The following is a 25,381-nucleotide window of genomic DNA, read 5'->3' on the forward strand; positions in this document are numbered from 1 at the left end:
CTGGCGAGTCTCTTAACTCGTCGGTCTCTGTCAAAGGTTCGACGAACTACGCAAACAACGCATAGCCACCTGCCAATCTCCTCCCCAGGCCACTTCCATGTCGAGCTTGGCTGTTGCCCCGGATAACACTTCGCTGCTGCTACAGATCAAGGGGTTCGTCCATGAAGAGGTGGCTCGTCAGCTTTCTATGATTCCACTTACACACGGCCAGTCGAGTTCTCCGTTGGCGCCCGCTCTCCAATATGTCATCAAGCAGCAGCCGACCAGCTCCCCTGACTGCCGACTTCCCTGACTCCGACTGCCGCTCCCCTGACGTACGCTGAAGTCGCTACGAGGCCTGCACCACAGACATACGGTCCCCTTCGCCCGCGTTTGCGCCCGCACTTATCCCCTTCAGCCCGGCCAGTGGAACAGTATACATGACCTCAAGACCATGGGCACACGGAAGAAAATCGTCCGATTTGTTTTTATTGTGGCCGTGCTGGACACGTGGCACGTCACTGTCGCCTACACTCTAAAAATTCTAACACCCTTAAGGGTGTAAATGACTTGTCCCATGGGTGACACCCTTTTTGGGTGTATTGCTACACCCCAAGCAACGGGATGCAAATTAACACCCCACAAAAGAAGGGGTGTTAATATGACGTCACCTCGCCTATGGGTGTAAAACAAACAAACACCCTTTCTATATGGGGTGTAACACAGACACACCCCTTTCAATATGGGTGTAGCATGGACAACACCCTTCCAAAAGGGTGTTATCCCTGCAAGTATTTTAGCGTTCACTACAGCCATGTAGTTAATGGGCAGACTAGCTGTTGTGAACGCTGCCTAGCCTTAGCTATGGTACTACCTTGTTCAGTATGAGCCAGAATCTGTGAGGCGTCCTCATATTGCGCTTCTGGTCCGTCATGTGGTAGCATAACGTGCGACCCTTTCAGGCAAACAATTTAAGGTTTCGCCATTGCAGCAAGGCACACAGGCCATGCTTTTCGTAATCTTCCTCTGCAGTAATAGTATACTGCCGGCAGGATGCAGAGCGCAATAACAATGCGCGCTGCACTAAGGACACAGGATCTCCCGCACCTTGGTGCACCAGTACTTATAACCCCGTGGAAACAGCACACAGCCAAAAGCATGGTTACATGCATTTCAGAAATAATTAAAAACCTCCACTTTTCTTGGTCAAAAATTTTCGCAACACCAGCTCGACCAGGAGGGAAAGAGAACACAGCTCGTTGTTGTAGCTCATATTGAATGCAATAGAGCGCAAGCAATGCATGGATTGGCGACGGTAACAAGTGCAGTACTAGAGAAGCATACGTTTGCCTGTCAAGAAGTTTTTTGGCGTTTTAAGCACACATGTTATACCTCTATTCATCGAAGTTGTCATTTATCTCCACGGGATGCTTCTACTAGTACTTTCACACATATGACTTAAAGGTAGCACTGAAAGCCAAAGAACAAAGTGCTTCCACGCCGAATAATGTTTCAGCATTTACGAACAAAACAGCATGTGTAGCTGTGCATGCTGCTCAATATATAAGCATGCACTATTTCCTGAAATATATGTATGCTCCATTTACTGCCAGTGACCTGCTTATACCCAATAATTTAGTTTATTTTTCACCATGTGCTTGCATAGAATATTCCACAGGCATTGTAAGTTAAGCTACCAGAATAACAATCAGCTAGTCTAAGGTTATGTAATTGAACAAAATCATTGTATAATTTGTGACGAAATGGCAGAAGTATTTATTTCATTAAAGAGAAATGGTTACATAATAATGTTTGCACATTTTAAGTGTAAGAAGGAAAATAAGGAGTAAAACCATACCAATACAAAGACATAAGCACCGAATAATGGCACAGGCTTGCTCAATTAAATTTTAAGCAGAACAGTTTTTTTAATTAACCTGATTACGAACTATTACATGTTTTCATTCGAAAAGCACTGCATCTTATTATAAAGCACAAAAATAACCGGTCACATAAGTAAGAACAAGTCTGAGTCTGTCTTTAACACAAGGATAGAAAGTTGGGCGAGTTGGTACAGTAACATGATCTTGGATTGTAGCGCGAAGTGACACGGACACAGACTAGAAGCAGAGAGGATGAGCGCTAACTCTCAACTAAATGTTTATTGAAACGAAGAACATATATATAGGTGACTGCAAAAAACCGCAGCACATCTAAATGAATATTCAATACATAGTAGTAACATGACGACAACAAACAAAAGCCATCAGCCATCAACTGCGTGGCAAATCTGAGTGCAAGCTATTCTCTTATCAAGTATACCTGTAGGCATTGCGACCAATGTGCTCCCAAGATGTATGAGGCATTAGTCATTGCAGAGTTTTAAGGACATGACAATCCTAGGTTGATTATGTTCTTGAGGCTTTTTCCTCACTTTCCATCTAATGAAACGTGTATACTTTACTCATGAAAACAAAAATGCTACAACTGGCGTGTGATAATCTTTGCGTCTTATTTCCTAGCAGCTCACTGAAACGAGCCATGATGACAAATTCAAATGCCGTTACCTTATTAGACATTCAAATTTCGTAAACACAAACAAAACCAGATAGGCATTAGAGTGAGCATCACTTAAATACATTACACTGGTTTAAAGTTATTGCACCACTTTGTGCCAGGTAAAAATGTTAGAAACATCAAAAATGTTAAGATTCTACGGCCAACCATGAAAACTAAATAAAAAAATCATTAAGCTTTCTTAAACGGGTACAGGAGCTTTACAACTGGCCGTCTTGGTGATGGACACGCAGACAGATGAGCAGCCATTCCACTGAGACGAGAATGTTGAGGGCTTCGCATGGAAGTCTGCGAGACACTACAGAGTAGTTCTTGGTCCAGATGAAGGAGGTTGCTTGCATACACATCTGGGCCACCATACTGAATGCATGGTGTTACCGGAACCTTTTCCCCCTGCATTGTGGTAAAAAAGCATGGTTACGTTTATACGATATTTAATATGCAAAAAAAACGAAGTGAGGCATGCAGACAGGACACTAGAGTAGAGAAGTGAACATGAACACGAAAAACATGAAAAATTTCGTTAAATTGTTTTATTAGATAAAATTTTTATACTATGTGTCATTCATTATGAGGGTTCATAACTGCAACATATTTAATATATAAGCAGGTAGAATTATCAGCTTGGTCAGTTTGCACAAGCTCGTTTGAGGCAAGAAATCAAGTTTCACAAACACAACCTAAACATTCTTGATTGAAAAAGGAACACCTCAGATGACATGCACTCCTGTGAGTGGGAATTGCACAGTTCAAGAAAAACAAATTAAAACTCACAGACCGAAAGCGAAATAATTGATAGGTTTTAGTAGCACAAGGGCATCTTTGGCCAATGAGCGCCAAGTCTATACTGCAAAAGATAAACTTAGTGCATCTTTACAAAGCAAATATATAAAGATGACTAATGCCTCTCTGCACTGCAGTTGCTTTGCTCTAGCGTGAAGTCATTTTAATGCATGCACACGTACATACACACGCTACACCCAAGTGTAACAGCTGCAGAATTAAAATTAGGCAGCAACAAAGTCGCAACCTTTAACCATTGAGCCCAAGCTGTACTAGTGACTGGAGGTCGTACCAATATCGCCAATGACGAGTCGCACTCTTTCTGCCCGATGATATGCTGCTCTTATTGTCAAAGATGAGTTACAGTCGGCATTGAGGGAAAGCTACCCTCAAGGGCAGCTCTTATTTTTGTGTTATTTCTAACCAGAGACCAATGAAGTAATATATTTTTAGAATGAGAATGACACCGAAAAATTGAGTACGTAAAAAATTTGGTACATTCTTCCGGAATTAACTTGGGGGTTAACGGCTAAAGAGCCAATCCAGAAACTAGAACAAGTTTTGACGTGTTTGCTACCAGTCAATGCTAGAAAATATGTTGGCATTCTGTAGTTTTGTCCAACAATGCAAAAGGGATTCTTAATAACTGAGGAAATAAATGGAAAAGTATCATGAAGTATATTTCGTGAATGTAATGCAGAATCAACCACCTTCTGTTACTATATAATCTCCACTTGATTAACCTGCACTTTCTGAACTAGTTCAGGAGGTGCTGCATTTCACTACTCATTCCACCAGTTCAACGTGGCAGCAACTGCATGTTGTGATTTGTTTTACTTAGTGCAGGCTTTGTACAGGGCGAGTTCACAGCATTCCCTGCACTTGGCCAAAAGGTAGTGCATGTTTACGCAGCAGGTGTGGTGCCGCTTCTACACGAGTGAAGTGGAGAAATAAGAGTTTCATACAATAATTACTAGAGGGAACTCTGACGTTAGTGTCCACAGGAGATCAAACAAGAACGGCTGTACCAGCATGGAAAATATGGGAAGTACATGGATTTGCCTAAACTTCGTCTGTTTGGCTTCAAACGGCTTTGTGACTTTGTAAACTAGTCATTTTCAACAATAAACTGTGTAATAAATAAATAAACATTAAAATCGTCCGACGACAGGATTCAAACACAGGAACTCTAGAACAGAAGTCTGATATTGAAACCATTAAGCCACGGAGGCATGTAACGACAAGCGAGTGCAACGCCATGATAAATTTATCGCGGGCATACCAGTGCCTAGAGACGCTTGGCGCCTTTCGATTTGGCCACGTGGACAAGCTCAATCGTTGCAATTAATAGCAATTGTGCGTGTTGGCGCCGTCTTCTGCACTTCGAAGAGTACAGACTGCGCTGAAATTTACGACAATAAGATTTATACAGCGTATAATATACGAAGCCAAAAGAACGTCTGAATTCACAAGCACGAATATCAGACAAATTCATGTGCTTCCCATCATTCCCATGGTGGTACGACTCCAGCACCAGAGTTCCCTCTAGTAATTACTGTAAGAAACTATGGCAGAAACAGGAGTAATAAACTAAGTTTTGCTGTCCTATAAATCTTACTGCTCATTAATTCCAAGTTTTAGTGCAGTCACATGTCTAGTAGGCAATTGTGGTATTTTTCATAAACATTGCAAAGCCAACTGTGATGAATGTTCACTATGGTAAATTGTTTATGATCGAGTAGCATAGAGTACCGAAGAAGTCTCTGGAAGGCAAGTTAAGTAATTTTCTTATTAGCAGCCTTTACACAGCATTCGAGCATATGACACATGCACCTCAGATATGCAGATAATATTTCCTTGACTCAGCAAGAAGCGATGCTTCATGTTCCACGAGGCTACTTCTATCAAAGCAGTATTGGAGCTCTCTGAAAACAATGCCAATGCAGATGATCCAAATATTTTTCAGGGGCAACAGTTATGCCTGAAATCATGCTAGATTAGTTTTTTTAAACACATGCTCAGACCATGTTAGAAGTGCTTCATAAAATCCTCCTATTTATTAGACTAGTCATATATCTGTACACAAACGCTACTAATTCGGTCCCATGCTATATCATCACCTTACCAAAAACTTCACTTAGTAATACACATGCTGTGATAAGATTTGAGACCACATTAAGATACTGAACAAGGTGAATTCATTATTTTTAAAATGAAGCTCCTGTTCTTCCAAACGAGAAGAAAGGATACTGAGGGTCAAAATTTTTCTGAATCACAGCTGGAAGATGCCAGGGAAGGCACGTGGAAACTTATTTGTAATTTTCTATTTAAATGTAGAAATGATAAAGGGAAATGAAAATGGTAAAAAAAACAACCAGGCATGGGGGGAGAACGAACCTACAGCCTTTGCATTAGGCATGCGATGCACTAACCACTGTGCCACCGAGGCAGCATTCAACCGTCCAGAATGGCCCCTCAGATTGTCGACGCTCGAACACGGCCGTAGTACCACAGTGGTTAGTATATCACATGCGTATGTGAAGGTTACGGGTCCGTTCCCCACCCACAGGTGGATATCTTTTAATTCACTTTCACTTACCTAGAATTTATCATTTCTATACTTCATATAAAAAAACTTAAAACATGTTCCTGTATGCTTTCCTTGGCCTCATTATCTGCTGGCTTCTTCCAGTTGTGTTACTTCCAACACTTATAAATATTCGAATCTGGTAAGTAAACAGTTTTGCATGATGCTGGAATGCATTATAAAACATTATTGCAGGGCCGTGTTATGTAGAATGCCTTACATTGCCCAGGCAAGGTGTATTAATGTCAATCTGAAAAAAAAAACCTACTCTAAGCTGAAATGCTGAGTACTGCTGTGTGCAAGAGGGTTTAACGAAAACAACTTGTTCAGAAATAAAGCCGCCAAACAACGAGGAAATATGAAAACTAGATGAAAATTTGTGCAGTTGCATGTTAAAAATTTAGCACAGCAACATATGAAGATATAATGAAGGAAGCGCGAAGATGGTTTATTTTGGACACATGAGGCAATATACTTGAAAGATGCATATGAGCTTACACGTGGAGAAATATTGTTTATGTATCAGCAGAACTACGAACAGGCCTAGAGCACACTGATACAAGGTGTCGAGCATGTAAATCTTATCATGCCCTTAAGTCAAAGAAACATGGCTGTTTCTGATGATTCGCTAGACATGGCTGGCTCACACAACTTAGCCACTTCTATATATGCCTTGTAATTACCAGGTTGTCTGTATGACATGTGCAAGCTTTAAATATGTACAAGTGCCACGTAGCTGGACAGCACCAAGGTAATGTCGTTTGCCATGGTTTTGAGGAAGTGAAACCAATTCTTGCATTTTTTCTAATTAGGTAATTAGTTATTAACAATTATTTAACTGCTCAAATATTTTATTCAAAGCAAAAGTGTCAGTGCGAAAATTGTAGAGCATTCTGAAAAATTCCCAATCCAGCTTTCTACTGCTCAGTAGGTGCAACAAATTTTTTTTTTCAAGCTTGAAAGAAGCCAGTGAACACATGCAAGAAGTGCCGTGCAACTAACCGTTCCTGCACCTGAACACCATTTGGCTCCTCCTTTCGTGCTTGAAAAAAACTTTTTGAAAAGAATATTTTAGAAATTGATTAATTATTATTGACTATGTTTTAGGCAAAATGCATGAAATAGTGTGACTGCCACTTCCATTTTCGGCAACATGAATTGACTCCATCCAAATCCAGCTATACATGGTGCGTGTTTTGAGCTGGTTCTGTAATTTAGGCTAGTTTTGACTAATTGAAGCTTCGCACCCTAATAATGGAGTCAGCCTAAAAAGAAATTGGTACATAAACGGTCGCTGTCAGTACTCCATACTCCTCTAACTTAGTGCAAAGTGCTTGTGAGCCAAGAAGTTGGTAGTTCTAAGCGGTATTTCTCATTTTGACCTGGTGTTATAGCCCACTTACTATGATGCCATGCTGCTCAGTCATGCTGGTCCCAGCTTCAATCTAGGCCATGACAGCTGCCCTCCAATGAGGGTAAAATGCAATAACGCTTATGCACTTAGATTCAGGTGTATATTAAAGAAGCCAGGTTCCCAAAACTTTAGGTTTTGTAATGTAAAAGCCCATAATTTAATTTTAAAATTTAAAGGTGCTTTATTAGGCGCAGGGGCATCATTTTGAGCTTTTACTGCACTGCCATGGCACCATGCTCCAAGTAAATAAAAACAATTTCTTAGACAATGTACATATCTTGCAAACATTTACAAACACTTCTCTGCATGCACTTCTGTTGCTGTTATATTTAGATCCGTATGCCAAGGCGGGTTATGATGTTAGAACATGTTTCAAACTTTTTTTTTACCGCTTTAAAGTTGGTTATTTTACATCTCACTGTGTGTCGAACGCACATTTCAGAGCATCAATTTCTTCAGAAAGCGCACTCCTCTTTATTTATTTGTGCATGTAAAAAGGGTTCAGAAGAACTGCTTTCTGAAGGTCTGTATAACAAGCAAAACACAATTCTATATAGGCTGCACAAAGAAAAAGGATTGGTTTGTAAATATGTTATTTAATTCTTAAAAAAACAGGCAGCTGTCAGTATTCTGTTCCAAAGTAAAAATTGCCCCTACCTGGCTCTGCTTCATTTTCCGATGTTGATGGTCCATTCGGGGGCACTCAACTGATAGGCTGCACTTTGGCGATGTCGGGTGTGCTGTCACCAGGCCCAAGGTCGATCGACATCCTCACCAAAAGACGAGTCCAAACGCTATAAAAGAAATATCTCATCATTTTGCTATCAGTTTTGTCATCTTGCGTGTTTCACACACGGCCGTCAGTGAAATATTTCGTCACTTTGATACTGAAAGAAATTCAAGCATTTTCTGGCAGCCAAGCTGATGATGATGATGCGTGGTGTTTTATGGCGCAAGGGCCAGGTTTGACCAAAGAGCGCCGTGACAAGTGGTAATGTTGACGATGTATTATGGAAGATGTGACTTGGCTGTGAACTGGCCTAAAAATTGTTGCTGTAAAGTGCGTAAAATCTACGTGCTATAAAATTATGGTGATGACAAATGACGAATACTATGAACATTAAAATCCATCGTGGAAGAATGATGCAAAATAGAAAATATATAGGATGGTAAAATTACTTGGAGCACTGCTGCCTCGCCAGAGCCCTTGAAACACAAGGGCCTAGAGGCATGTGCTATACGAAAGAGCTATCACAGCGGCATCCTCTGAAGAGAAGGTGGCAGCCAAGCTGAATACACAGTAAATGGAGAACATTAAAGAGCAGATGCAGTTGTCACATTAGATTGATCAAGTACAGCAGAAATGAAAAATAAATCAGTGATACTGTGTCTGTTGGCGTTGAATGCAAGAAACGTAAAAACAGGAACTTGCAGCCACGCCACGTTGAATTTCCCGCGTTTGCTACACCTCACAAGTTTGGCATCGTTCGGTACTCGGGGATAGTAACCGCTTAAAATCAAGACGAACGAGCGTCGGCATAAATTAACAGGATAATTAACCGGGCAATATTGGCGCATAAAACAACTCACGTAGCGAAGCTACTGTCAATTACCCGATGACGCATCTGCGGGCGGTGCGGTTCGGGCGAATAATTCGAAAAGGAATGAGAGTTTCACTTGTTTCACGCCTACTAAGCTAAGACAGAATTTGAGTTTCTTACCAAACTATACTGGATATTTACGCTCCGAATAAAACGCTGAAAATTTTGTTACGTCACCTTGCATACGTATGAGTGAGGAAATTGCTTTTATTGTGTTCTGCCCAGAAGGCATGTAGCAGCAACCACTCTCATGCAACAAAAGCATGAAAGTGGTACTCATATGACACCGAAAACAAACATATACAGCGCCAACGTTACGCCCCTTGGAGTTGGAACTAAGCACGATCAAGCCAGTTAGTTTTCTAGCTTTCATAACGCCATGAACACGACCAAACATCGAGCGAAAATACTCTCTGCTCTCGAAAATTAATACCGCTTCCATTTATATACCTATCGCTGCCACAAGCAAAATTCAGTGGGATAGCTGTCCACAAGCCGCAGATTAGACTGACAGCAACATATCACGGTAACGTAAAACAATTTCCACGCTGACTCAGCAGCCGCGGTGTGCTCTAAGTGCCAAAGTTCTCGTTTGCCGCTCGAAATTCACACCATCATGACGGGCACTGCATCTTTCACATGAAATACTGCACGCTTTGCTCCGGAGCTCAATAGGAGGGCGAAAAGCATTTGCACGTACCTGAAATCCGCATGCCGGAAACCCGTCGACGCTTCCGAGAACGGGGCGCACAGCCATACACCCGTACGGCGGCTTGACTTGGACGTGAGGCACTTCTATCAAACATTTCACATGCGACATGTTTCACACCGATTGCGCGAGCACCAGAAAATTACGCAGGCCGCATTGCGACGCCGAGCAGACGTGCAGCCACCGATGAGCTGTGTGCGCGGATTGCAGAGAACAAAACCATACAAAACGTTAGGCGCGAGAAGATGGCGGCTGTCGTTGCGGAGACGAAGCGAACGAAGCAATGAGGCGCGAGTGAATGTTGCCAACTGTTGCTTCCGCGTTATGCTGGCGGTGGTGGCTTTAGTGGCGTGTGTTGCGGTTGTCTAATTTTTTTTATTTCTTTTCCCCAATCAGTATAGCTCAGTTCTTTGTTTGAATTTTTAGCTGTGTTGTTTGGCATTATCTTTGTCTTTTTATGCTATTAAGCGGCCAATTATGGCCTCTCAGGTTCGCGCGCGCCAGCTTCGCGCGCAAATCTCTGAGGCCACTCGTTAGACAAGACAACTCGTTAGCAAATGCCGTTATTGTCGTTGTTGACGTTTCATCATCTTTTCTTCAACTGAGATAGAAAGGTAGTGTCCCTTTTCCCGGGGTTGGGAGGGGGGCGATCAAGACGGCATCGCTCAGCGGGGGGCGGGGGAGTAGATTGGTGATGGTTCTTATCGCGAAATTCGCGAACCCTGCGATATTTTTTTATAACGGAAGCATTGCTATACTTCCCCAACAAGAAAAACCATCCGCCCGTCAGTCCGTACCGCACGATATCTTTCGAAATAGAACCCGCAGCAGCGAGTGAATTCACCTTCGTGCTAGCTCTCGCTTCAACGCGACCGAAGCGGCGGGAACACTGCGCTCACGAAGCTTTCAGCTTTTGCCGCACTATGCGCTTTTCGTAGATCACTTACAAGATAGGTGTACGCGCGTCTGTTTTCAAAGCGAAGTAAACGGTGAGAACACAGCGCGTGAAGTTTTCAGCAGTGGGCACACTCTGTCCACAATGCAGTTCGCTTTCAAGATACGGTTCGCGCGGCCGTGCCACAAGCAGCCGCCGCCGGAGAACGGTTGATAATGGTTCGTCGCGGACGAGGAGGGCTAAAGAGCGATAACGGCTCAAAACGAACGGAACGTCACCAGCGCGCCTGGCCCCGCCACCTGCAGTAATTCGCTTGCGCCGCCGACCAGAGCAGCTCGTGTCGCCGCAGCGCTGTCGCTTATACTTGTCGGATCAAGTCTCATAACATTGATGACGACATGGACTGCGTGTCGATGAGGAAGAGTCACAATGCTTACGCACACTTAGACAAATCCGAGAGGAGTTCCTGTGTGATTTTTTTTACCGGAAATGTACAGTCAGCGGTAGGACCAAGAGTTGACAATGCCTGTAAGAGGGGTACCAAGCTTTTTTTTTTTGTGAGAGTCTTGCCCAGCTCCCAAAGATCTGCTCAAGCTAAGACTTGCTGATGGCTGTATGTGTTTTTTTTTATTGTTGCATGCCCTCGAACCGCCACAAATCCTGCAGTGTAATGGCATTAGAGCAGTATTCACGTCCAAAGGGAAATGCAGCCGGTAATTGGGCTGCCTAAGGTTTGCTGCCCGGCGGCAGCTGTCCTCCCGTCCCCCGTTTCCGTGGACAAGTTAGGGAGGGGGGGGGGGGGGTCTAGAGCAATCTTACACCCCCCTGCCCACAGTGGCGTAACCAGAAAATTTTTTCGTGTGAGGGGGGGGGGGGGTCCCAATTGACCGTGGAGGGCAAAGGAGCGGGGCCATTGCCATAGCAGCGAAAATTTTACTGTTAGTGAGCGTTACAAGTGCCCGGCGTGCCCCACTTGGCTACGCCGCTACTAGCCTCCCCCCCCTCCGCAATAGACGCAAATCGAGCTATCAGAACGTGCATGACAAGCATGCATGACATAATATGAAATGTCGAAAAAAATGAAATGGATGTCGTCACATCATCATCATCATCAGCTTATCTTGACGTCCATCGCAGGACGAAAGCTTCTCCAGTGATCTCCAATACCCCTGTCTTGTGCTAACGGGTTCCACGTGTCTTCAAGTTTCCCGATTCCATCACGTCCACATTATTTTCTGCCGTCCTCGGCTGTGCTTCCCTTCCCTTAGCACCCATTCTGCAACTCCAATAGACCAGCAGTTCTCTCCCTTACGCATTGCAATGTCTGCCCAGCACGACTTCTTCCTCTTAATGTCAACCAGAATATCAGCTATCCCCGTTTGCTCTCTAATACACATCGCTGTCTTCTAGTCTATTGTCATCATGCCTAATAATTTTCATTCCATCGCTCGTTGCGCGGTCCTCAACGTCTTCCCAAGCTTCTTTGGTAACTTCCAAGTTTCGGCCCTATACGTTAGTAACGGTAGAAAGCAATGGTTAGCAGTAAGCTCCCTGGTCATGATTTAGTAAAGCCTACCGTAAGCTCTCCAGCTAATGTTTTATTTTTGTTAAATTCCTTGATCAGAGGCCCCTGCCAGTAATTACCCTCAATAAACGTATTTCTGCGCAGATTCTAGAGGCTGACTGCCAGCCATGACGTTCGTTCTCTCGCCAGGCTGCGGAACATTACTTTTCTCTTCTGCATACTAACTCTCAATCAGACTTACACTTTCTTCGACAAGTTCCTCAAACGTTTATTGCAAATAGGCTGCAGCGTTGCTGAGTATGCCAATGTCATATACAAACCGTAAGTTGGTGAGCTATTTACCGTTAGCCTTCACTCCTAACCATTCCCAGTCTAACTGGTTGCACACCTTTAAGTATTCAGTGATAGCATTGTAAATATTTTGCCATTGATCATATGAAGCCTTTTGCAGATATCTGGCTATGCAAAGTCTGCGCGTTAGTGTCATCCGTTCGATATCAACATTCGTGGGAAACTTCATTTTTGACCACTGTTCGGAGCCAGTGCGCTGCTGCCTAGGTGCCCCGATCTAATCATTCCAACTACCTGATTCAAGCGCAGGTAGCGCGCGTTTCATGTATAGCCAATATCAACGCCTTAACTGGCAATGTTCATTTATCATATACTGTAAGCTTGTTCACTTACGCCCTTATAATTAGGGTGTAAATTAGAAAGACTGGGGTGTTCCAAGGGTGTTTTCTTGTTGAACGCCCTTTTCCGTTAAAAAAGGGTGTTTCAAGGGTGTTTACAAGGGTGAAAAGATGAATACACCCGCATTACACCCATAAGGGTGTGAAAATTTTTAGAGTGTACTTGCACCGAATGTCCCCAGCAATGTGCACCCATATGCGCTACGTTTCCAACAACGCCGCAACTCTTCAGACACCTTTGAATCTTCTCCTGCCGTCGAGATCGCATTCTCCGCTCGCCGTTCACCTTCTCCTCGCCGCCGCTCCCTTTCCCCCATGTGCCGTCGGCGGAGCCCTCTGCACCAGGAAAACTAAAAATCGCAGTTCAGGAGGCGAGAACTGCGGTGCCAGCGAAATGTATAAGGCCTCACACTTCCCCGAAAAACATTTTTGAATTCGCAATAGAAGGAACATTGACGCTAGCACTTGTGGACACCGGAGCTGCAGTTTCAGCGATAGATGCCCGTATTTTCCGCAAGATAGGAAAAGTGACGACGCCGCTTTCTGAACTGTCCCTTTGGACGGCCAACGCGCAGCACGTGGAGCCATCTGGCGCTTGCACCGCTCGGGTCATCATTCAGGAGGTCCTTTATATCATAGAATTCATCGTGTTGCCATCATGTTCACACGACGTCATATTAGGTTGGGACTTTCTCTCCACACATCATGCGATCATTGACTGCGCCCGCGCCGAAATCGAGCTGTTTCAGTTTTCGACCGACATTATCACTGACCAGAAGAACCGTTGCAGCAAAATCGCTGTTTCAGAAGACACCGTTATACCTGCCTGGTCTTCCGCTCTTGTCAGTATCTCTTGTGACTCTGTAGATGACGGCACAGTACTATTCGCTCCGTCTGAGCTCTTAGTTCGCCGCCGTTCACTACCACTGCCGTTCGCCGTCCTCGAGTTCAAAACTGGCGCCTCTCTCATGTGCGTGTCAAACCCATCTGCCGAACCAATTACTTTACGCCGCCGTGAAAGCCTTGGCAGAGCAGAGCCACTGACCTCATCTTCAATATTTGACACGACGGACGACTCTACTTATCTTGCCGCTTTCCAGGCATCGCCACCTCCGTCATTGCCGCGTTCTTTTACGCAAGCTATTGCCAGTGTCCTTACGACGACGCAGCGCGACGAACTTCTTCGCTTTCTCCAAGGCTTCTCTTCCTCTTTTGACTGCCAAGCAACATCACTCGGCCGCACAACGACTGTTTCGCACACTATCGACACTGGGAGCCATGCACTAATTCGACAGCGTCCCTACCGAGTATCGGCGACTGAAAGACGCGTTGCCAATGACCAGGTGAATGATATGCTCAAACGCGGTGTCTTCCAGCCTTCTAGTAGTCCCTGGGCATCACCAGTCGTCCTAGTTAAAAAAAAAAAAGACGGCACCATACGATTTTGCGTTGATTATCGAAGGCTTAACAAGATTACCCGAAAGGATGTATACCCGTTGCCACGTATCGACGACGCACTTGACTGTTTGCAAGAAGCGGAGTTTTTTTCCTCCTTAGACCTCCGGTCTGGCTACTGGCAGGTGCCCATGGCTGACGCTCACTGTTCTAAAACCGCGTTTGTAGCACCAGACGGCTTGTATGAATTCACTTTAATGCCGTTCGGTCTGTGCAACGCGCCCGCCACCTTTGAACGCATGATGGACGGCATCCTATGCGCCCTGAAGTGACATACTTGTCTCTGCTACCTTGACCATGTTGTCGTCTTCTCCCCTGATTTTCCGACCCATCTTCGCCGTTTACATCAAATTTTGACCTGTCTCCGGAATGCTGGTCTCCAGCTTATATATAACTTTAAAAAGTTTCTATTTAGAGCTCGAAAACTGACTATAGGCCATGTTGTCTCCAAAGAAGGCATTCTTCCTGATCCTGCTAAACTTCGCGCCGTATCCGAATTCCCGAAGCCCACTAACTTGAAAGCACCACGCAGCTTAATTGGCATATGCTCCTATTTTCGACGTTTCGTTCGCAATTTCGCTACCACTAAACCAACTTCTCCAAGGCGACAATGAACTTTCTGCTTTGTCGGAAGCCTCTGATGATGCCTTTACGACTCTTCGTCGCCTAGTCACGTCTCCGCCAATCTTGCGCCATTTCGATCCAAGCGCACCAACAGAACTTCACACTGACGCCAGTGGTGTCGGCCTTGGTGCCGTGCTCACACAACGTAAGAACACTAATGCCGAATACGTGGACGCTTATGCCAGTCGTGCCCTCACGAAACCTGAGGCCAATTACTCAGTAACAAAAAAAGAGTGCCTGGCTATCGTATGGGCTCTTCAAAAATTTCGCCCATATCTCTACGGTCGACGCTTTGACATGGTGGCAGATCATCACCCTCTTTGCTGGTTGTCTAACCTAGAAGACACGTCGGGCCGCCTCGCTCGGTGGGCCCTCCGAATCCAGGAATGTGATATCCGTGTCGTCTATCGCTCTGGACGCAGACACTCTGACGCCGATGCCCTCTCGCGCTTCCCAGGTACTTCAGACAGCAGTACTATTACCTACAGACATCACATCTCACCAGTTGACATCCTGGACATGGCCTCGAAACAGCGAAAAGACCCATGGGTCGTCATGATATTCGACTTTTTGTCAAATGCTCCGGCAGCTTCGGCACCTCGAGCGTTACGCCGACAGGCGCAGCATTTCACCATCCACGACGGACTTTTATACCGCCGCAACTACCACAATGACGGCCGCACATAGCTCTTAGTAGAGCCCCGCCACCTTCGAAAAGGTTTATGCTCCGCTTTTCACTCTGACCAGCAGTGTGGTCACGGCGCAGTGTCAAAGACCTACACATGGCTTCGCCTACGATATTATTGGCGAGGGATGTACAACTTCGTCCACAAATACGTACGCTCCTGCATTGTCTGCCAACGACGCAAATGTGTCCCGCATCTCTCCACCGCACCTCTCCAACCACTTCCCTGCCCAGCTCAGCCATTTGACTGTGTCGGCCTTGATTTCTACGGGCGTCTACCATCTACTGGCTCTGGCAACCGATGGATTGTTGTCGCCGTAGATCATTTGACACGATATGCTGAAACCGCCACCTTGCCTGGCGCATCAGCAAATGACATCGCCTCGTTCATTCTAAACAACTTTGTTCTCCGCCATGGCACACCTCGTGAACTGCTGAGCGATCGGGGTCGCGTATTCCTCTTGGACGTCCGGCAGTCACTCCTATCTGAATGCTAAATTATTCACCGCACTACTACTGCTTATCACCCACAAACCAATGGCTTAACAGAACGATTCAACAGAACTCTTGGTGACGTGCTCTCAATGTATCTTGCGTCTGACCACTCCAACTGGGATCTTGTCCTTCCATTCGTCACATACGCATATAACACGGCCTCTCAAGCCCCCACTACCGGATTCTCACCATTCTTTCGGCTTTACGGCCGCCATCCCTCCAGCACCATTGATACGGTTCTCCCATAACGACCGGACCCTGCTGAATGCTCACCTGTTTCTGCGGTCGCATACACCGAGAAATGCCGACAACTGGCCCGTTCTTTGACGTCTGTTCAACAGTGCCACCAAAAACAGCGTCATGACCTAAGTCCACCCCCCCCCCCCCTCAACTCTTCCCCATCGACTCACTAGTGTGGCTTTGGGTCCCGCCTGTTGCTGCTCCTGGCCTTTCGTCTAAGCTCCTTCCGAAGTACCACAGGCCCTACCGCGTGGTTGCGCAACCATCACCAGTTAATTATGTGGTTGAACCCGTATCGCCATCTCCCGATCTGCGTCGTCGGGGGCGAGAAACTGTGCACATGGACTGGCTGAAACCGCATTACGATCCGCTCACCTCTTCCTAGGTCGCCAGTGTGGCTACTTTTCAATTCCGGGAGTGATTGTGACGAAGAAGATCGGCAGGCTGAAAAGCCCCGTTGACATCGCATGGCTCATACCCAGTTCGCTCTCTGGCTGCGCCCAACCTACTGGTGCTGCGTTTGTCACTGCTGCTATACGACTCGAATAAACCCCCTTTACAGGTGTAGCTGATTCACAAGTATACTTACAATATATTTACCCGTAGACCAACGGTGGCCAAGCAGGCGACCCTAAAACAAAACACACACACACACACACACCACACACACACACACACACACACACACACACACACACACACACACACACACACACACACACACACACACACACACACACACACACACACACACACACACAAACGCGCGCGCGCACGCACATATGTGCGGTACATATGTATGTACACTGTGTATGAACGCGACATAAAAACAGCACCAAAGAGCAGAAGCAATAATCAATATCAATGAACCATAAAAGATAAATGCAAATCGAATTCATTCACCTTTATAAATGCGTGATTTCTCTCCTCATACGAGTATTACAAAATGCAGTAGCGACGCCAAGCGAAGCCTGCGAAGTGCGCTTCCCCGACACGCTGGCGACGTGGAATGGATTGACCTATTCGTCGTTCTCGGAGAGTCGAGGAAGAAAATAGTATCACTAGCACAGCCTCTTCCATACTTTCGCAGTCCGAAAAAAACAAAACAAAAGGTACACATAAGGAAGCTCTACACATAAACGAGTCGAGGTAAGAGTGTTGTAAGGCGGCATGGAAATGCTCCGCTTATTTGGCAGAGACGCGGGGCAGCACAGCCGCCGGCAACGCACCTGACAGCGCGCATTCGGCGGCGATCAGCACAGGCCTGTTTTTGGGATCGTGGAGGAAGTGAAAAAGAAGCTCGCGCGAGCTGCCAGTGAAGCAGTCGTCCATAAAGGGAGGAGGGCGGCATAGCTGTTGCGGCCGTACCGATCCGGATAGCTACAGGGCGCAGCAGCTTTACGTACCTTTCCGAGCGTTTCACCGTCAGTCACGGTGCACTGGCTGTGCCGTCGAAGGGGCCAGCGAGCTGGACGGGGCAGACCAACCATGCCTTATCTGGGTCGGTGGCTTTTTCAGCGGGGCTGGCGGGATAGGGGCCTCCGGCCATTGCTTCCCTCATTGTGTGGAGGCGGCAAAGCGTGCCGTCCATTGATGCCTCGCGATTCAGGATATTGGGCAGACCTCTTTGGCGCCTGCGATCGGCACATTTCGCGCGCGCCTCCGCGGCACCACGGTCTGATTTTGCTTCTTTTCGCAAAGGTGCAATGGCTCCGAGAAGACGTACACGCAGCCGCAGGCGACGCGCTATGGGCATTCCCCACTGCCGAGAGCTGTCTGTCGTGCCCGGCAGCATAGACGCCTTGGGTGACAAGAAAAAGCGAGAAGCGGTTCGGAAACGGCACGGCAAACATGCCTGCTAATCGAGAAGAGTGTGGTGAAAAGATATGCCCCTACAAGGTATTCTGGGACTGCGAAGAACCTTGGAAGTGATGCTCGTATGAAGTGAATATTCCACTGCCACACAAGCATTGGTAGATGCCTTGACAAGCGCGCTTTTACAACGTGTTTTGACAAGCGTTGAGGAGCTTCGCGCCTACCGTACATTTGCCGTCGTCGTTACAACGGCCCACATCGCATGGGACTGCCAAACCCATGCAAAGGCGCGCTGCCGATTCGTGTCCGCCGTCCAATCTCCCGCACAAACCAACGAGCTTCGAAGAAAGGGCACTGCCATCTCCTGCAGCCAGGCAGGTGTGCCAAATCACGCTGCACGATTTTGTCAAAGACGTCGAGGGACCCAAGAAACTACGGTTTTAAGATAGAAGCCTCCTTACATCTCGCAAATTTTACATGTCATTGCTGATGGCATAGTTGCCAAAAGCGAACATAAATATTTTATCGTATTTATTTATTTGTTGCTCTTCGCCTTTACCCTAAATAACGATTAAAAAATAGAAAGCTCTAATGAGCAGCACTTTTACTTGACACATTTTACAGAAACTCAGCTTTATCAAAATAGGCTCCTCTGCTTATCTGACATTTATTAGGGTAATGGCGCTTTGTAAATGTCAAATGTAATGCGTACATGGCGTTAATTTAGCCATATTCTTTTAACCACGGTACTTTAGTGCCGCAATTGAGAGAGAGAGAGAGAGTTCTTTAATTAAGTGCAGAAAATTTGGTGGCGCATCTATAGGTGCCTACGTACTGTCTCTGGACAAAGGTCCCGGAAGAAGGGCGGCAAAAGGACAAAAATGCAAGAAATGGCAAGAAAATATATGATCATGGTGTGTACAGGCGAGACAAATGCGATAGTGTTGGATGCAAATAGGCTAGAGCTTGTCACCTAAACCAACGTCCTGAAAGAATTCCCCTTATTGACCTCATTCCATCGCTGTAGTCCAAGCAACTTTCTCAAGCCGGCTGATTAGGTGGAAGTATTTAGAACTTTTACGAACTTGTGGGGTCTTCGGGTCTCACAGGAGTACCGACCACCGCGGGTTCGAGCTTAGCGAGCCACAGGGCCGCGTCAGCCGTCAGCCTCTAGCGCCGCTGCGCGCGAGCTCAGGCCACAAGGGGCTACCGAGCGACGCACGCAAAAACACAGTATTGCCCTAAAATGAAGGAAACCGTTTATTGTTTCCAACGGCACCCAACACTGCACAAACGCCCGGTCCCGGGACGGCGGGGAACCAAAGGGGTCCCGCACCAAGGGCGAAAAATACAGCTAGGGGCGCCTGTAGCACGTCGCTGCGAGAGCACAGGCTCAAGCTGGGACGCGCCGCTAGGAAAAGTCCCGGCGGCTATGCTACTAGCTCTGGCGATAACCAATGGGCCAACTCGCGAGAGCTCGGGCAATCTCCTTCGGCTTGGGCCTCCGATAAGTGCGGCTCGGCGTGGTACGACCTCGCGCGAGCACTAGGCACCCGTTCTTCGGCTTAGCGTCGGGATAGGAAACAACACGAGGTACGCGCTCCCCGCACGGGCAAAGGCGCCGTGCGTGAGCTCAATCCTAGTCACAAAGGTGTCGGCGAACGAGAGAGAGCATCGTACGTACCGGGTGCTGTCCCAAAGGAGAAGAGAGCCCGTACCGTCACGGCAGTAGCCACCAGGGACCACTCCCGTGACGTCACTAGCTCCGCCCTCACCCACGAACCACGGCGAGTGGAGCGCCACCGCTAAAACTGGTTCGGAGCAAGAACGGCATGGCTTAGGATTGCAGACATGGGTGAAATGCGCCTGCGCCATGGCGCGTCGAATTCCCCAAATCCCCACATCCTCCTCTCCTTAATTGCCCCCCTACCAGTCTGGCGAAGAAGCTGGTAGGGGCTAATGCACCAAAGACAACTGAGCCATTCATGCACTAGCTAATTGCTACCTCAGCCCAGCAAGCACTATGCGTACAAGAAAACATACATACAATGATAATGGAAAAATAATCAAAAAATACACTCTAAAATATAAGAAAATGACGCCGCAAAGGGGGAAAGAAATATTAACAAAAGAGTCTGCTGCTAGCGCGGGACAATGTCCGGGGGTGCGAAGAGAACGCGGCGCGTAAAGTTCTGTGGCTAGGGCGGTGGCCGAAGTCGCGGGAGTTGCGATCGTGGGCTTGATAGCAGGCCAGTTAACGCAGGAACGGGCTCACCGTTGTTCTATCGGAGTTGCCGGCGAAACCGAGGAGTGTCGCTTTCGTGGTGGTGGTGGTCCCGAACTCCAGGTGGACGGGGCAGGACACTGCCAGGTCAGCTGGCCACGCCGCCGTACGCAGGATGGATGGGCAGCCACAGCGGCGGCTGCAGGGCGTTCGCACGGCGTCGGCGACTGCAGAGCCGAGCTCCTGGCGTGATGTCATAGGGTCCCGTCCACCAACGGTATCCGCGGCGATCCGATGGAGTTGGCGCGGCTGCTTCAGCTTGCTTCAACGAGCAACAGCCCCCACGCACGCACGCACACACACACGCGCACACTCCTCGTGGCACCGCGCTCCTCGCCGTCCGCCATGCCGCCCGTTGGCCACAACGCGCCGCGCCGATCCAGGCGCGAAGCGTCCCTCTCTCCCGCACCAACCAGTCAAGGGGACCACTGTCACCCCCCCGCGCTGCAGGACACGCCAGTCACCGACCCCCCTCTTGGCAAAAAAAAGGCAAGGCAAAAAAAAAACGAAAACGAGAAGAAAAAAACACAAAGAGAGGAAAACAAGAACGGTCAAAATCTATGTACAAGTAACAAAAAATGAACTACACAACTGTACACTTAAAACATTAAAACAATAATTACACTCAGCATGCGTACCCAAAAATAAAAAAAAAATGCACACTGCACAACACAATGTCAACAAGGCTACAGCTGGGCTGGGGCCAGCTTCTTTTCGTGCACTGGCCGCAAAGAAGCTAACCCACTGAGGCTAAGCAATGTTACTGAGGGCCTTCGGTGGCGGAAAAAGTCCGCCGTCAGGCGCGATATCACACAGGTGACCGTCTCCTCAGGTTGTACCGGTGCGTGGTCCGAATGCGGTCCTTCGCCCCGGGTGTGCCCTGTTGCTTGCGGGTGGTGCCACTGGGCACCGGCGCGAGCTTGTCGGACCGCGACGCAAAGGCTTTCAGGTCGGCGATATGGGCACGGCTGAGTTTTCCCGAAGGAGAATCCTTCAGCAAGTACGCGAGCGGAGACCAAACTTTCTCTACTCGGTACGGACCAAGCCACTTAGGAGCGAGCGAGGCTGAGAACCCCTTGCTCGCGTCGCTAAGAGCGTGGTTGCGCTTCAGGACTAAATCACCTACCTTAAATGAAAGATAGCGATGTTTCCGGTCGTATTGAGCCTTCTGCTGGGCCCTGGCCGAAGTCAAACTCTGCCTTGCTCTACAGAGAGCCCGACAAAGCCTGTCCCGAAGTGCTGAAGCATACGCAGAGCAGTCTGCCGGCGCCTCCTCATCCCCGAGCTGACATTGAATGACACTGGTCACCGGATTTGCCAGCTCCCTTCCAAAATTGAGGAAAGCGGGAGAGAAACCAGTCGAGCGATTCTCGGCGGTTCGGATTGCGAACGCGAGCTCACTCAAGTGGTCTGCCCAATCCTTTTGACTCACGGCAAAGGCCGCCAACATTGGTTTGAGGGTTCTATTGACCCTCTCCGTCAAATTGGACTGGGGATGGTAGGGTGACGTGGTGGAGTGATTAATTCCCAGGGAACGGCACGTAGCACCAAACACCCGAGCGGTGAAATAAGACGCGTTGTCCGTAATTAGTCTTTTCGGAAAGCCGAACCGACAAAAAACTTCCTGTAGCCTCTCCAGCACCGCTCGCGCGGTCACTTTTCGAAGCGGAAACAACTCCACCCACTTCGAAAAATGATCGACGACTACCATCAGGTGTGTGAACCCCTGCTTACTCCTGGGGAAAGGCCCCATAAGATCGCAGGTGGCCACTTGCCACGGACGCTCACTGTCAATTGGTTTCATCAACCCGGGCGGCTTGCCACCCCTTGATTTCACCGTTTGACAGACATGGCAGGAACGGCAATAGCGAAAAACGTCACGCTTTATGCCAGGCCAGGTCACAGTTTGGCTTAGTTTCGCAAAAACTTTGGAGCCACTCAAATGACCGGCCAAGGGTTCGTCATGAGATGATCGCAACAGTGCGCTTCTCAGACTCTTGGGGATAACCACCTTAAACGGGTCCACAGCCTCGTCATCGGTAGCTATGTATTTCAGCAGGAGCCCATCGTGATCCAGCAAATATGAATCCGCGGGGGACCCAGCGACACACGCTGGTTCCGGCCCCCCTGCGCCCGCCGCACTACCAGCAGCGTCTCGGCGCTCCGTCTCCCTGAGACCGTCGCTCACTACGCGACAAAACGAATCAATTTGCTGGGCCTTCAGTAGCTCTTGCCTGCTGAATGCGATTCCAATTCTCCCAAAGGGGAGTCTGGTCTCGTCCCCACTCAGGACTGCAGCCAACGGCGTTGTAGGTTCGCTTTCGAGAAGCTCCCCCGCTCGCTCGTTTTGCGGCGCGCTGCTTGCCTGGAGAGCGGAATGACAGGTTTGCCCGCTTGCGGACTCGCCTCTCTCTGCGCTCGTTTCGCCCCCGACGCTTGCTGGCGCAAAGGCACCAGCAGTGGCTGTAACACCTGGAGGAATGCTCTTGGTGCACAATGGGGCACGGGATAGCGCGTCAGCTACCACGTTGGTGCAACCGGACGAGCGCACAGCTCGAGGGCCTGCCCCCGAATTCTGCGCGCGACGCGGTTCGTGCCGTGCCTCTCGTTCCCAAAGGGGAGTCGCAGCAGGCGAGCGCACAGCTCGAGGGCTTGCCCCCGAACTTGGCGCGCGGCACGTTTCCGACGCCCCATCTGCACAGGCAAGATCGGACGCCGGCGGGCTGATGAACGGCTTTAGCAACGTAAACGGTCCGTCGCGATAGCCGCCATTCGCAATGTCCACAACGATTCCTGTTTTAAGGAGAAAGTCCCTTCCGAGGATCACAGGAACACTGAGCCCGGGGAGGTGAACGAAACGCGTGCGTCTCATTCGCTCTCCCCACCTGACAGTCAGCCTTGCGGCGCCCGCCGAATGGGCCACGCCTTTCGCAAGATTGAATGTCGTTCGGCAATCCCGCAAGCGCACTGAGTGCTTCTGCAAGTGGGATAACACCTGTTCGCCGAACAACGAAGCGCTTGCGCCCGTGTCCAACAGCGCAGGAAATTCGCGGCCGACAATGGTCACCGGAATGAAGGGCGCGTGCGCCCCAGCAACACAACCTGCGCGATACGCCGAGGGGACAAGCAAGGTTTCGGTCACTCGTGCCTTCACGAGCGACCCGCGCTTCCGTTTCCCGACCTCGCAGGAGGCCTGGGCGCGGTGCAGTCCCTTGCTATATGCCCTCGTTGTTGGCAGCGAAAACAGCGCACTCCTTCTCGGTACCTTTCCCGAGGCGGAGCGGCCTCAGCTCGCTGCCGGGGTCGACTCGCTGCTTGACCAAAGGGCCGGTTATCACGAGCGTCCACCTCTGCGATACGCTGGGTCGAAGTGCGTCCCTGCGCATGCATTTCGGGCGGTGGTGCAGCACAGGCTGCCCGCCTCCCGTACGTGCAGGGATCTAGAGCGCGCGCGCTCAGCTCCCAAACACACCCGCTTGTAGCCGCAAAGGCAGCTTCGCCGGGTTGTTGCCGTTGGGGGAGGGGCACAGGCCCTCCCCACGCGCAGCGTGGCTCAAGGGCCTCACTGGCGGGCGGCGGTGGGCGATAGGCTCGCGCGGCGAGAATGTCGCCTTGAATGCGCTTTGCCTCTGCGGCCAAATCTTCCAGATCTCGGAAGCGGCCGCCGCGCAGGTACGCCGAAAAGGTCGGATGTGCCTGCCTGATCACCCGTTCGACGCGTTCCTCGTTCGAAGCATTGGGCTCGGCGATTAAGAAAAGGTCTTGCATCGCGCGTACGTACTCCTGAAGCGACTCGTCAGGAGCTTGTGTACGTAGCTCAAGCTCTCGCCGCAGCCTACTCTGGTAGTCAGCGGGTAGGAATTCGCGCAGGAATGCCACGCGGAACTCCTCGAGGGTTGTTGCACGGTATCCGGAAAGCCGGTACCACCTAGCCGCCGTGTCAGTAAGTGCTACGGGAACGACGCGTTCCAGCACCTCCTGATCCTCCAAACGATTTGCCATCTGGTAGCGTACCAGGGAGTCACAATAATCCCTGGCACTGAGCAGGTCACCGTATCCGCTGTAAGTCGGGACTGCCAACCGTACAGCGGGGTGCGCGCATTTCGGGACAGCCGAAAGCGCCTTAACTGCCCCCGAGAGTGACTGAATCATTTCGGCGGCGTTTTGCAACAGCGTCTGTGCGCCTGCTCCAAAGGGAACCGTTGGCGCGTTAGCAGCGTGGTCGAGCAAGGGTGAACAGTCCTCCAGCTCGATCAGCGGCGCGGTTTCCACAGGGATACCGGCCGCGGTGCCACCAGCCCCAGAGCAAAACGGGCTCCTAGCGGGGTGCGCCTGCTGTCGTTCACAGCCGCCACTTGAGGCAGCTATACGTGAATTGCTTAGGCCGCTTGCAGCCAGCGTCGACAAAACAGGTGCGCGCTCGAAGGTTGCGCCACTGGGCACAACCGAATGTACTCCAAAGGGAGCCGAATGAGCGAAATTCGTGGCTGCGGCATTGTAATCCCCACAGGGGGCCGTGGCAGACCACTGGTTTTGGCTGCTCATTTGAGTAGCAGCCATCGGGCAAACGTCGGAGAGGGCTAAGGCCCCGTTTCCGTGCCGCGCTCCGTAAACTCCACAGGGAGCCGATCGAGAGCGCTGCGACATCGCACTGCCTTGCATTCCAAAGGGAGCTGTGGCAGACGAATGTGCTGGTGTGCACTGTTCGGGGAGGGCTCTGGCCCCGTTCCCAAACAACGCTACTGCTCCACTGGGAGCTGATACGTAGCGCCTCGTGTTGTCGTCCCCACAGGGGGCTGCGACAGGTGAGGGTGCATAAGTTCGCTGCTCAAGGGGAGCACTGGCCCCGTTATCGAGCAACGCGGCGTCTGCTCGCGGTAACAAAGGGCAAAAGTCCCCTAACAAATGACAAAGGTCACTCGGCCTAGCAGACATAACGCGGCAAGTATAATATGCAAAGGCGTACTAACTCGGCTAAGCACAGACAAAGGCTTAATGAGCCTTTGAATCCGCGTTGGGCGCCA

General features: G+C 49.0%; 1 long non-coding RNA gene across 1 annotated transcript; it reads right to left on the reverse strand.

Moving 5' to 3' along the window:
* Window positions 1–1,731: 1,731 nt before the first annotated feature.
* On the reverse strand, window positions 1,732–9,939 carry LOC139049721 (uncharacterized). The gene is made up of 3 exons (XR_011508514.1): window positions 9,642–9,939; window positions 7,998–8,134; window positions 1,732–2,949 (listed from the first exon to the last, which is right to left on the reverse strand). It is a non-coding gene; the product is annotated as an uncharacterized lncRNA (long non-coding RNA).
* Between the last annotated feature and the right edge of the window lie 15,442 nt (window positions 9,940–25,381).

This window comes from Dermacentor albipictus, chromosome 1 (genome assembly GCF_038994185.2).
Source record: "Dermacentor albipictus isolate Rhodes 1998 colony chromosome 1, USDA_Dalb.pri_finalv2, whole genome shotgun sequence".
In the NCBI taxonomy this organism is placed as follows: domain Eukaryota; kingdom Metazoa; phylum Arthropoda; class Arachnida; order Ixodida; family Ixodidae; genus Dermacentor; species Dermacentor albipictus.